The sequence below is a fragment of the Tachypleus tridentatus genome, chromosome 8, assembly GCF_004210375.1.
Source record: "Tachypleus tridentatus isolate NWPU-2018 chromosome 8, ASM421037v1, whole genome shotgun sequence".
In the NCBI taxonomy this organism is placed as follows: Eukaryota; Metazoa; Arthropoda; class Merostomata; order Xiphosura; family Limulidae; genus Tachypleus; species Tachypleus tridentatus.
The window spans coordinates 159,554,664-159,569,676 of NC_134832.1; the positions used below are offsets into that span (position 1 = coordinate 159,554,664).

The window sequence follows — 15,013 nt, forward strand, 5'->3', positions numbered from 1 at the left end:
AATCAAGACAACAAACCACAAGTACGGAACAAAGAAGGTACAAACTAAGACAACCAAGCACAAGTACAGGAAAGAAAAGTACTAAACAAAAAACAATCAACCACAAGTACAGGAAAGAGAAGGTATAAACCACGACAACCAATCACAAATACAGGAAAGAAAAGGTATAAATCAAGACAACCAACCGCAAGTACAGAAAGGAGAAGGTATAAATCAAGACAACCAACCACAAGTGCAGAACAGAGAAGGTATAAATCAAGACAAGCAACCACAAGTACAGGGAAGAGAAGATATAAATCAAAATAACCAACCACAAGTACAGGAAAGAGAAGGTATAAAAGAAGGCAACCAACCACAGGTACAGGAAAAAAGGATAAACCAAGACAACCAACCACAAGTACAGGAAAGAGAAGGTGTAAATCAAAACAACCAACCACAAGTACAGGAAAGAGAAGGTATAAATCAAGAAAACCAACCACAAGTACAGAAAAGAGAAGGTATAAATCAAGACAGCCCAACAACAGGTAAGGAACAGAGAAGATATAAATCAAGACAACAGGCCACAAGTACCGGAAAGAAGAGTAATAAATCAAGACAACCGGCCACAAGTATAGGAAAGAGAAAGTATAAACCGAAACAACCGGCCACAATGCAAAAAAGAAATGTACTAAACCAAGACAACCAACCAGAAGTACAAAAAAGAAAATGACCAAACCAAGACAACCAACCACAAGTACAGGAAAAAGATGGTATAAATCAAAACAACCAACCACATATAGAGGAGAGAGAAGGTATAAATCAGAACAACCAACCACAAGTGCAGAACAAAGAAGGGAAAATGAAGACAACCAACCACAAGTACAGGAAATAAAAAGTACAAATAAAGACGACCAACCACCAGTACAGAACAGGGAAGTTATAAATCAAGACAAATAAGCACAAGTAAAAGAAAGTAATAAATCAAGACAACCAACCACAAGTACAGGGAAGAGATGGTCAAATCCAATACAACCAACAACAAGTACAGGAAAGAGAGGTATAAATCAAGACAACCAAACACAAGTACAGAACAAAGAAGGTATAAATGAAGACAAGAAACCACAAGTACAGGAAAGAGAAGGTATAAACTAAGATAACCAACCAAATATGCAAGAAAGAAGAGTAATAATTCAAGACAACCAATCACAAGTGCTGGAAAGAAAAGTAATAAATCAAGACAATTAACCACAAGTACAGTAAAAAGAAGGTATAAACCAAGACAACCAACCACAAGTACAAGAAGGAGAAGGTATAGATCAAGAACACCAACCAGAAGTACAGAAAAGAAAAAGTATAAATCAAAATAACCAACCACAAATAGAAAAAAATAAGGTATAATTCAAGATACCGAAACACAATTACAGGAAAGAAAAGGAAAGAACCAAGACAACCAACCACAAATGCAGTAAAGAGAGAGTAAAAATCGACACACCCAACAACAAGAAAGGTACAGAGAAGGTGTAAATAGAGACAACAAACCACAAGTACAGGAAAGAAAAGTTACACACCAAGGAAAATAACCACAAGTTCAGGTAAGAGAAGGTATAAATGAAGACAACCAACCACAAGTACAAGAAAGAAAAGTAATAAATCAAGACAACCAACCACAAGTACAGGAAAGAAAAGTAATAAATCAAGAAAACCAACCACAAGTACAGGAAAGAGAAGTAATAAATAAAGACAACCAACCACAACTACAAGAAAGAAAAGTAATAAATGAAAATAACCAACCACAAGTTCAGGAAAGAAAGGTAATAAATCAAGACAACCAACCACAATTATTGGAAAGAGAAGGTATAAATCAAAACAACCAACCACAAGTACAAAACAGAGTAGATATAAATCAAGACAACCGACCACAAGTACAGGAAAGAAAAGTAATAAACCAAGACAACTAACAACAAGTACAGTACAGAGAAGATATAAATCAAGGCAAACAACCACAACTTCGGGAGAGACAAGGTATAAATCAAGACAAACAACAACAAGTACAGGAAAGAAAAGTACTAAATCAAAACAATAAACCACAACTACAGAAAAGAGAAGGTATAAATCAAGACAACCAACAACAAGTACAGGAAAGTTATAAATCAAGACAACCAACCAAAAGTACAGGAAAAAAAGTAATAAATCAAAACAACCAAAAAAAAGTACAGCAAAGAAAAGTAATAAACCAAGACAACGAACCACAAGTAGAGGAAAGAGAAAATTTAAATCAAAACAACGAACCACAAATAGACGAAAGAGAAGGTATAAATCAAGACAACCAACCACAAGTCCGGAACAAAGAAGGTACAAACTAAGACAACCAACCACAAGTACAGGAAAGAGAAGGTATAAACTAAGATAACCAACCAAATATGCAGGAAAGAAGAGTAATAATTCAAGACAACCAATCACAAGTGCTGGAAAGAAAAGTAATAAATCAAGACAACCAACCACAAGTACAGGAAAGAGAAGGTATAAACTAAGATAACCAACCAAATATGCAGGAAAGAAGAGTAATAATTCAAGACAACCAATCACAAGTGCTGGAAAGAAAAGTAATAAATCAAGACAACCAACCACAAGTACAAGGAAGTGAAGGTATAAATTAAGACAACCAATCACAATTATTGGAAAGAGAAGGTCTAAATCAAAACAACCAACCACAAGTACAAAACAGAGAAGATATAAATCAAGACAACCGACCACAAGTACAGGAAAGAAAAGTAATAAACCAAGACAACTAACAACAAGTACAGTACAGAGAAGATATAAATCAAGGCAAAGAACCCCAAGTACGGAAGAGACAAGGTATAAATCAAGACAACCAACCACAAGTACAGGAATGAAAAGTACCAAACCAAGACAACCAACCACAAGTACAGGAAAGAAAAGGTATAAACGAAGACACCCAACCACAAGTACAAAAAAGAGAAGGTATAAATCAAGACAACCTACCACAAGTACGGGAATGAAAAGTACCAAACCAAGACAATCTAAATCCAAGATTTAGATGTATAATTGTAGATATAAATTAATAATTGTCATCTGGAAACATAAAATACAGAAAATTATTCTAGGATTGAAGTGTTCGATTGTACAAGTTACTAACCATGAGAACAATCGTTAGCTGATCCCTACAACCTTATCATAAATACAGAATGTACCAAAATCGACTTCTCACCTTCTGGTAACGTTAGTTTTGGAGCATCTCTTGCCCATGCGTAAATGATGTGAGAACCTTCAGAACATACAGGAGCACGGTGATATTGGGATCCACGCCCAACTCCACCCATCTCACCACAGTCCTAAACAGCACGAGGAGTGTCTCGTTCTCGATATCCCACGACGGAGCATCCAAATAGTAGGATATGATGAGCAGTGTGCATGGTGGCATTGGGTTCGAACTCCACTGAAATGGTTAAGAAATTGTGCGTATATCGGAAGACAAACAATTATTAATTTTGTTAACGTGATGCTTTGTTATTACGATATTACCTACTCTTGGTATTACTGAATTATGAATAAAAATGTTTACACATATCACACATGTATTATTGTTATTTAATTTTTCTGAATATTTCAATGTTATATGACACTGCTTTGAAGTATTTCCCCCTCATTGAATACAGTTAACATTAACATAATAATGGAATAGTGCAACTAAGTGCACTAGTAATACTCCAACAAAATTCCGATATGTCATGATTAAATCTTATTAGTATTACAGTTTTTCTTTAGTGTTTGCTAATGCTCATTTACTGATAAAAATATATTACAATGTTTTATGTATCATTTAAAATAAAATGGGTAATTTATATCACTATTATCATCAGGTATTCGGAATTATGTTAGTAACATTTTTTTTATTAAAGAGAACAGCTGCACAACAGCTCATCATTACGACATTCAATGCAGGGATTGAACCCAAAACTTTAGATGTATAAGCATTCAGGATTACTGCTTAACAACCAGTAGTTGTGTTTTTCTTTCTGGTTTTTTTTAACATAGTTAAAAATAAACTTACCTATGTAGGTGCTGAAACTTCTAGGCATTTGAAATGCCGTACAAAGATAGGAGTCTTTCTAAATGTAAAGGTAAATAAATATATATATTGCATTAAAACTAAGAGCCATGTAAATATGTACACTTTTTCAATGTCAAAGACTTGTAATGTTAAACATTTGGTTTCAATATCATTGGTGGGCACAGCACAGATAGCCCACTGCATGACATTGCATTCTTCTTCTTATAATATACTGTGAGAATTATTTCCATTTGTTTAAATGAAATATAATGAGCAAGTAATTCTTTGTGAGATGAATCCAACTCAAATCCTCTGGCAACTCGAATGTTAGTTGAGTAATTTTAAAATAAGACAATTACAAGAAAGCTGACAAAATCAACCTGTACCAAAATAAAATTGAGGTGAATGTTTTTCTTTTCTCTATACTTTAAGTCTGAAAAGAGCAATCACATCAAATGATAATGGCCCGGCACGACCAGGAGAAAAAGGCAGTCGATTCGTAATCCAAGGGTCAGGGGCACCAAACATGCTTGCCCTTTCAGCCATGGAGGCATTATAATGTTACAGTCAATCCCACTATTCGTTGGTAAAAGAGTAGCCCACGAGTTGGCAGTGGGTGGAGATGACTAGCTGCCTTCCCTCTAGTCTTACATTGCAAAATTAAGAGATGGCTAGTGCAGATAGCCCTCGTGTAGCTTTGTGTGAAATTAAAAACAAACCAAAACAATCAAAAGATAAATGATAATTTATTTATTTATTATTAATAATAACAAAATTTTGTTCAACTGCCAAAGAAAGCAATAATTACATTGCTATTTTGTTATAAACAGGATTGTCATGATTAGAAACAAAACTGATCAGTTCCCCAATCGATTTGATAAATGTTTTTATCCGGACATCAAGTGACAGTTTGGTCTTTCACTGCCCACGCACCCATAACAAAAGGAAACTTTTGAAATTTTCTCCTTTGTAAATTTTGTCCTCCAGGTAACTCAGACCATAAGCCAATCATCCGATTAGCAACAAAACCAGTCCTAACTGGAGTCTAGTCTTTTTCAAGTCACGAACTTGTGTCCTCTCCACTTATCTTCAAAAGTGAAGACAAATAAATCAAAGACTTATATCTTGCTGGTCTCTAACATAATCTTGTACACCTCAATACAAATCTTTCTAACCCTTTTTATCTTAAGATAAAACAACTTAGGATATCTTAACCTATCCTAATGCCACGATTTTTCTATTCCCAGAATCGTTGTAGTAACCCACTTCTGAATGCTTTCCTCTCTTATACAGGGAGATTAAAACCAAGTGAGGATTTACATAGAGATAGTGGCCTCTTTGGACATGTAATGAATAACTCCATAAGCACACCCAAAATGTGTTTCTTAAGATAATTGTATCCAATATCCTTTTGTTCAGCTGCATCATCCGATTGGCTCCCCTCTATATCAAACAGACGGTTCCAGCCATGATTGTTCAAACACATTAAATTGCACTTTCAATAATTTAGATCAACAACCAGATATTTGACCAACCTGCAACCTGATTCAAGTCATTCTATAGTGCATCAACATCTTCAATACATATATTAACACCTAAGAACTTAATTAACTTACTAACGATGCCCCTGTCAATATCATTACTATTATATTAAAAACAAAGAGAAAAAACAAGACCAAAAACAATGACCCCTAAGGTACATTACTATATTAATAAAAGTTTAATTATCTCTTGTTAAGCACAAAGCTACACATTACATTTAGCTTACACTGCTAAATTAGGGTTGGCTAGCACAGATAGCCCTCGTGTAGTTTTGCATGAAATTCAAAACAAACAAACTTGTTAGACTATATGAATATAAAATTAGTCACAACCCTTCCCTGTACAAACAGTCTCTGGTCAGTCTAGAATTAGTTTCTTCTATATTTATTAACACTCCTATAAATGAAACAGCCTTGCATGACCTTCAAAACTTTTCTTCAATATATACCTTGATTGATGTTTCATCCAACACCCACGTGTTGGAGCCATTATTAAAACACATTTCGTTGTGAAGAGACTGCGCTTGACCTAGTGGCGCTGGAAGCACAGAAGGCATCGAATCCAGAATTTCAGCATTAAATGCCTCTCTTCGCCTCCAGCTTATCTTGAAGCCAGCGAATATCCCGCAGAACTGAGCATTGGAAATTTTTTTTCCGAACTATTTATTAAACATGTTTCTTTACTACCCTTCAAGTGTCGCTGAGTCTATTTTCGTGAAGGACGGGAAATGGGAGTAATTTAGTTTGATTCGTGCTGTGTTACCAAGGGCACCGTACGTCAGCAACAGGTTTCAAAATTCACACACGTAAAGAGGTTTCTTTTTCCATTATTACTGCTCTTGTTAGTAGACTGACGATTGTTTTTATTTTGCACAAAGCTACGCAAGGGTTATCTGTTTTAACCCTCCCAAATTTAGCAGCTGGTCATCACCACCCACCGCCAACTATTAGGCCACTCTTTTATCAATGAATCATTGGAATAACCGTCAAGTTTTTACGCCCCCAAGACTGAATGGGCACGCATGTTTGACAGCGATTCAAACCCGTGGCCCTCAGATTATCAGTCAAGTGTCCTAACCACTTGGCCATGCCGGTACCTAGACTGAAGAAACAGCTTCATTAAAATTACAATTTATTATATAAACGTATAAGGTATCTTTAGTGTGTGTGTGTGTGTATTAGAAATTTACATATTTTAAATTTAATAAATTATTTCCGGACTTACGACAAAACAGTTTCGTAAACCTTAAATTGTCACTAGCATATTTCAACATGTGACAATGAGTGCAGTAAATATCAACACACAAAAAACAACGACACAAATACAAAATTATCTGGTCACTTCGACTCGTAATCCGAGGGTCGCGGGTTCGAATCCTCGTCACACCAAACATGCTCGTCCTTTCAGCCCTGGGGTGTTGTATAGTGATGGTCAATACCACTATTCGTTGGTAAAAGAGCTGCCCAAGAGTTGGCGGTAGGTGGTGATGACTAGCTGCTTTCCCTCTCGTCTTACTCTGCTAAAATTATGGACAGCTAGCACAGATATCCTTCGTGTAGCTTTGCGCGAAATTAAAAAAAACACCAAAAAAAAACAAACTTCCAAGTGCAGTGAGCTTACTGCTGGTGCACACCAAAAAACAAACTTCTAAGTACAGTGAGCTTACTGCTGGTGCGCATAAAAAAAAAAACTTCTAAGTGCAGTGAGTTTACTGCTGGCACCAAAAAAACAAACTTCCAAGTGCAGTGAGCTTACTGCTGGTGCACAACCCACTTAAAAGAGCCCGATCTTCATTTTCACTCTCTAAACCAGTGGTTCTTAACCTGGGGGTCGTTTAAAGTTTTTCGGGGGTCGCAGAAGGTTTGGTAATTATTGAGGAAATCACAGGGCAGTTTATAGTTTTTTATGACAAGTGCCTATAACTGCTCACGAATGAGAAAGACGCTGAAGTGCAGCAGTTGAACCGCGTCGAGATGCTTGTTGCGCAAACATCTGTCTAATTTTGAGTGAAAATTTTCATATATTACAATGTTTTGAATTGCCTAATTTTTTAACTATATAATATTGATACATCGAACTTAAAATTTAAAGTTCCCATCGTATTTAGTATATTTTCTCATTATATATATATATTATATCAACCCTCACACTGAGTGAATGAGTAGGTTTTGAATGATGTTCAGTAATTCCATGGATTTTGCATTTGTTTAGCACTTGTAGCATTTCTCAAGGTCATTTATTTGCAACATTTTCAATAAATTAGGATCTTTATATACTTTTATTTTATTCTACTTTCACGCAAAGTTCACCATTACAAAAATTATTATAGAGGTCACGGTAATATCATGGAGAGTCTCAGGGAGTAAGACGATGAAAAAGGTTAGGAACCACTGAGTCTAAACAATGTTCAAGTGAATTCCGTCCTATTTTCTCATCAAAATACAATAAGGTGAATATATCGTTCGTTGGGTTTACAACGCTAAAATCTGTGGTTCGAATTCCCGTTGTGGACACGAGCATGTTGCCATCCCTTCACAAGTTTTCTTGTAACTTCAGAAGTGCCACTCAACTGGCCTTTTCCTCTCTAAAACTCTTTATATTTTAATACTGGGGGGAAGCAAAATGTATTTGTGCCCCTTTTAGAAAATATTGGTGGAGCCATCACCACTCATGTTTCTACTGGTTCAAAACAGAAATGGTCGGGAAAATGTTAATGTTCAAAAGAAAGAAAATATTCAAATAATTTGAAGAATTGAGAAACGAAGTATTTTCTAAATAATTACTTCCATTTTTATTATTTATACCACACCTACAAATATTATATCCATCTTTCATTAGCTTGCTTTCGTCGGCAAACATTTTTGTCCTTCTCTCTACAAGATATATTTGTATAATAGGATCTTCTCGCTGTTAAGGCACGGCATGGCCAGGTGTTTAAGGCACTCGACTCGTAATCTGAGGATCGCGGGTTCAAATCCCCGTCACACCAAATATGCTCACCCTTTTAGTCGTAGGGGTTTTTAATGTGCGGTCAATTCAACTATTCGTTGGTAAAAGAGTAGCCCAAGATTTGGTGGTGGGTGCCTTCCCTCTAGTCTTACACTGCTAAATGAAGGACGAGTAGCGCAGATAGCTCTTGTGTAGCTTTGCCCGAAATTCAAAACAAATTTTCTCTGTTTACGTTCTGCCATTATTTATACCTGATAATACACGTTGTATATAATATATTAGAATTATGACCAAAACGTGGCTAACTGTAATGATATCCAACAAATAAATCAATATATATTTTGTTAATTTTTAAGGTTTGTGTATGTAGCTTATTTAGATGAAATATTAATTCTAATTACTGATAACAGGTTCAAATAGGTTTTCAGAAAGAATAATATTTTCACCATCCATTCTTATGTCTTAGATTTTAGCCATTCTGTTAAGACCAAGAAAAGCAAATATGTTTTTAAATACAAAACTTAAGAACAAAACAGATGCTACATTTCTTACATTCATGCTTTCTTCCTTTAATAAAATTTAAAAAGTTCTTTATAAACATGACTACAGTAAATGATTATATAATATGCTGAATGTACCATATTACAGCTTTGTATTATGTCTTACTCGTAAAAGATTTAAAGATATTCAAATGACGTGTTTTTTTATTTTTGTACGGGTAAAACAACTAGAAAAACAGATACTGGAATATAGCAACAGAACTTGGAATCATATACTAGATACTGACTAAATTCGTAATGTAACAGACTTCATCTTTACAAAATACATTCCTACCATATGATAGTATATGTACAAAACTTCAAGTTACGAACTTAAACACAATACTTACCACTTTAGGCTGAACATCAGGCATTAGTAACGGAAGCTTTATTTCAGCGGAAACGGGATGTAACATACACTTTAGGCTTAACCACAAAATCCAAAATATTGTGACTGAATAGAGATTCCTCAGTCGTGATGAGAAAGCCATTTTAACTACTGGTCCTGCACTTCGTCGATATGATATAAGAAATCGCTGCTGAAACGTGGAATGAAATTATATCGATTTTTTAAAGAGTGTTACGTTTCTAAGTATGTTGCTAGGTTGCCACACACCTCGAGTTCTACGTGTTTGACCCAAAGTGTCCCCCTGTCCGAAGTGAAGATTTAAAAAAACAAATTACACACGTAATAACATACTGTTTCTGTGATAAAACAGAACAGCGCAAGCTTAAACAACCCGGGCTCACGAACAACTTGTTTGTGACGTAACAAGGTTCCTCAAAGAAAGTTTACCGGTTAATAAAAATTAAACACTGACCATTGAGCGCTCAGAAATCTCGGTTAATGTAACGTTCAAGATAATTCACACATACAAATATTATAGCAATATTCTGCTTCTAAAAATAGCATTATGTGATTGAGTCTTGACCTCAGTTCTGCGAAGATGTGTTTCTTCTTTTCCTGTTCCTCTGTTATCAAACTTCCTTTCTTTTCTATATAAAATTCTCTCATTTTACTTATCATATTACATTGTGTACACTTTGCAGAAGTGTTTGTTTTGAATTTTGCACAAAGCTACTGAGGGCTATCTGTGCTAGCCGTCCCTAATTTAGCAGTGTAAGACTAGAGGGAAGGTAGCTAGTCATCAAATTACTACCCACTGCCCAAGATCTGGCAGTGGGTGGTGATAATTCTCTATCATTCCACAAACTGTTAAATAGCAAAGAGCCCTCGTGTAGCTTCATGCGAAATTAAAATTAAGACACGAAAAACAAAACAAAAAAAAACTTTAAAACAAACTTGTACATAACGCCAATCAGCAATATATATTTGATATTTACATATTTTGTCTACAACTCGACAACAATCTGAATATTACACCCGAAAATAATATTTCACTTAATACGTTCAACAATATAATTCGCTTAGCAACTAACTACATGTAGAACACTTGACAACAGAATTTTATAAACTATCCTTACTCAACTTTTAAGCTGACTTTCTCTCGCGCAGTGAAGTAAATTAAGATTTGAAAAATATCTATTTAGCTGAATAAAGTATTCGTAAAAAGAAGAAAACAAACTTTTAATACTACTGATAAAGCGTAGCTTATAAATAAGTCCCGAGAAAACAACTCCACCGGTTCGTCAAGCTTACCGGGTTCGTGAGGGACTCGAAGCGAAGGAGACCAGGCGACATTCTCGAGGAGAAATTTTCATTTAGCCTCGAATTTCGAGATAATACAAATACTTGTGTGTAAAGGGAAACATCTATGGAATCCACTAACTTTCCTTCTTCATCCCACACCAGGTAAAATGTTTACATTTTATACTGAGTGGCTGACGTTTGTATAGGCCCGAATTTTGTCTATGTGAATATGATGATAAATGCAAGTAAAGTAGGAAAAGTGAAGGCAAAGGCACGAACGTTGTGTTAACCTGTTGTTACAGTAAAAAGTAAGCTGACAGCACCCAAAACAAAGTACCGATCCAAACCGGCCCATTCAGAGTCGGGAAGGGCAGATGACTCAAGGTGCCCTAGTTGGGATTTACAGATCCAATGCCTCAAATTTTAGGTGGAGAAAGTGCCCCGAAAAAACCTACTTTCACTAGTTAGGACCGAGTGACGCCCCTTCCAGTAATTTCTTTTTCCTTCCAATTTAAAGTAGAGTTTGGGTAGTAACACGCAGAATAATCGGGTGATTGACCAATGAAAGTAGGTTTTCAAAAGGCACTCCCCATCACACACACAACCAGTTTCTAGGAATATTTCCCTTCAAGTCAGACCCCTTGTTTATTTTAATCTATATGTATATCTATTCAAACTTCTCACTTTTAATTTTAATTCCATTTATTCTACTTTATTTTTATTTTATTATTTAATTATTTTAACATCTGCCGTAACATTTTTCATCTTGAAATACGATCGTAATAAAATCGATTTTAGGATTCGATTGTGGAAGTCATACAAAACGAATGCACTAATGAAAACAATTTCACAATAAAAGGAGATGTGACAACTTAAATACCGTCTCCCGATGATGCAGCGGTAAGTTGGCAGTGATAATAAACAGTTTTACTTGCAATACATTTGTAAGGTATTGTATCAAATCAAAATATCACACACTCACTTTGATTTCCTCTCATCGTAATTTGTGGATAATATTTTGATTTCATTTGTTTTTGAAGGAAAACATTTAATCAACCACGATCAATTGTAAAGTCTTTACATAATTAAATTGTATTTCCTTTGAAGTTCATGATATCAATATTACAGTACTCTTTTGGCCTTCATTGTCAGGGGGGTAATAGCCAGATGAAGCTTTGGATCAAAAGAAATATCATATAGGTTCGAGTATTTCCTCATCTTTCCAGGTTCCAATTCTTTAAAAATTGTCGTCAATGCTTTTGTTCAACATTTTAATATTATCTGTTATACCGTTTTCAGGTCGTTTACTCCAACCATTTTTGAACTCTTCAGTGATACCAGTACTATTAATATTAACAATTGTTGACACGGTATCATATCCTTTGTTATGAAATATTAGTTTACAATCTTCAGTCTGTTTATCAGCATGTTGAATACAGCATAAAAAATTGCATCTTTTCTTTTTTACATCTCGCTCCATTAAACACATGCTGGACTCTCCTTAATTCAGCTGTACATCCTTATTTGTGTTTTTTTTTTCTTTTTTCTCTATTTCACCCAAAGAAAAAACCAATTACATTCACAGCCACAGTTTGCTAAGTCCTTTGAACATAATGGCTTTCTTTATTATTTGTAATACAAAGAATTATTTTGAATAAGAATCACAATTTTATCGAGAGTCTTTGAAATAGTTGTCAACAATTTCGATCCATTGAATTGGAGCAGCCAAAAATCCACTAAAACTAAATTGTTGTCTTATTGGTCAATGACTTTTCTCAAGAAAGGAAACAAGAAAAGAGAATTTTTTTACTGCAGATACGTGCGTGTGTTTTTTTATCGCAAAGCCACATCGGGCTATCTGCTGAGTCCACTGAGGAGAGTCGAACCCCTTGATTTTAGCGTTGTAAATCCGTAAACATACCGCTGTACTCGCGGGGGGCACTACTACAGATAGAGGCAGTGTTAAATAAGGTTAGACTGGAGTCTATTTAGAGCTAACTGGAAGTGTAACGAAGAAAAACAGCAACCCAAGAACCAATAACTCAAAATGATATGCCACTTCTCATTCTTCGACTATATTTAGGTTCTCAGCTTTTCTTCCTTTTACAGCAGTAGTTTAAGTGAATCGAGCTAATGAAATAATAAAACAAATATTTTGTTCCATGTGATATTACCAAAACCTTTCTAAACTAAAAGCAAGATGAAGAAGGACTCTTTGATCTTTTATCACTCATGGTTTATTCAAATTTAAAATGTGTTATTAAAGAAAGAAAGTTAAATACCCGAAACGTATACAGCTATGTCACAAATGAAAGAACCTTGGAAGTTAACCATATTTTGATAACGTCACATAGCACTTAAACAGGTGCAAGTGCACCCCCAATACAATAATAATTTGTCTGCATGGCATGAACTACAGTGCCAGAGCAACCAGACAGAATCCACTATTATTTGAAGCAGTATTGCACATCATTGAAATTGGGTTTCAAATTTTCATTTACGCCTTCCTGTAATTTGTTACGACAATTCCAGATGTACACATTTCTTGGACACTGTGTAGACAAGGATATGACGATTATCCTTGTAGGAACTTTCACTGAACCATCCTAAGGCTTCGTAAAATATGATGGTACTTGTATAACGTGTTTGTGCTTTGAATTCCAGGATATGCACTTTGGAGACATAACTACTTTGTAACGAATGACAGTCAAGTTTTATACTTTGATCAGACAAGGGCACGTCAAGAGATAATAGGTATTACTGTTAATTTTTATGATATCAGACTATTTCTATTTTACTTATAATTTTGGTTGAACCTTCACTCTATCCCATAACATTTCGAAAGTGTGGTGAAGCAACAGTGAGTAACATGACGTCACTTCCAACTGATCCCAATATCAATTGGCACAACTTTCTTGGATAATGTTACATCCATCAGGAGACTGGAACCATGACGTTACTTTCACTGTTCATGCTAAACGGTGGCCTGTTATGGGTGCATCTGTCTTGTATGGCGTAATGCCATTTAGTTCTTGTTGGCATCCAACAGTAGAATCTTCTAATGGGCGCAGCCACCTGGATGAACCCATTGGTGGTGACACAAGCATCTTCGATGTTATGTAACAAGTTTCCTTATAAAGGATTACCCTCAAATTCAACCAGATTAAATACACAGCGAATCAAATAACAAACCTATGACAATTATTTTTTATCATCATTTATTGATGATTTGCCTCTACATTCGTAATTAATACTCAACAAACAACCAGCCTTCTTCAAACACAAATGATTAGAAACTAAAGCCACTGTAGGTCAGACTCCAAACTTTTCGGAAACTTCTTGTGGTTGAAATGATGTTTCAGAACAGCAGGCTGTTTCAAAGTAACATCCCATCCACGTGATTTTTGCTTCGTTTTGTTTGAATAAGTTATTTACTGTATTCATGGTCCTTCTCTCTCATCTCATTTCATTGATTTGTTTTTTCTTTACACTAGTTTTTATTTTTACACTTCAATTATTTCATGCATTTTACATTTTTGCAAAATTTTATTTATTTACTTTTGTGATCGTCCAGAACTACCACGACACATTATGTTTGTTTGTTTGATTTTTCCTTTTCTTGTTCCACTCAGTGTTTCGGTTGTTGTTGTTTTTTAAACCATTAGCTGGCAGAGTTAGCATTTTATAGACTTAAAAAAACAAACACCAAATCTCAAGAGATATTTTATTTTTAATAAATATTTTCTAACGATGTTCGAATATTTACAAGAAACGTAATTTCAATAGAAAGATTGTAATAATACAACAGATGTGACAAGTGAAGTCTGGGAAGACACTCTTTGGCTGACGTAGATGTTCATGGTAGACTTTGGTTTCTCAAAATTAAAAGGTTCTTTATTTTTCTTCTATCGGTTTACGGATGGCAAACTTGCAAATGCATATTGTAGGATTCAGATTTGGTTCGCTTTGGTTCCCCGCTCTATTGGACAACTTTTTACACTAGTGTGTGTATATTATCGGCAGCTTATTAAACTCTTGTGAGCCTAACCTTTAGCAACTAATACAGTTTAACTCGAGATTACAGTGTCTATAAACATTATACAAACCATATAGTGAGAAATGTTATCCTATATATCAAGCTCCATCTACAGCAGTGGTTCTTAACCTTTTTCAGTGTTTGCACCCCTTTCAAATCAGTAATCATTTCTCGCACCCCCTGGAAACTTAAATATAAAAATATAAAGCATACTCTTATGTAAAAATATAGATTTGCTTTATTAT

At 35.0% G+C, this 15,013-nt stretch overlaps 1 pseudogene across 1 annotated transcript; it reads right to left on the reverse strand.

Annotated features, from left to right (window-relative positions):
- Window positions 1–3,121: 3,121 nt before the first annotated feature.
- LOC143223823 (peptidylglycine alpha-hydroxylating monooxygenase-like) lies at window positions 3,122–10,121 on the reverse strand (annotated as a pseudogene). The gene is made up of 3 exons (XR_013013153.1): window positions 9,432–10,121; window positions 4,052–4,109; window positions 3,122–3,436 (listed from the first exon to the last, which is right to left on the reverse strand). The product of XR_013013153.1 is annotated as a peptidylglycine alpha-hydroxylating monooxygenase-like (transcript).
- Window positions 10,122–15,013: the final 4,892 nt, after the last annotated feature.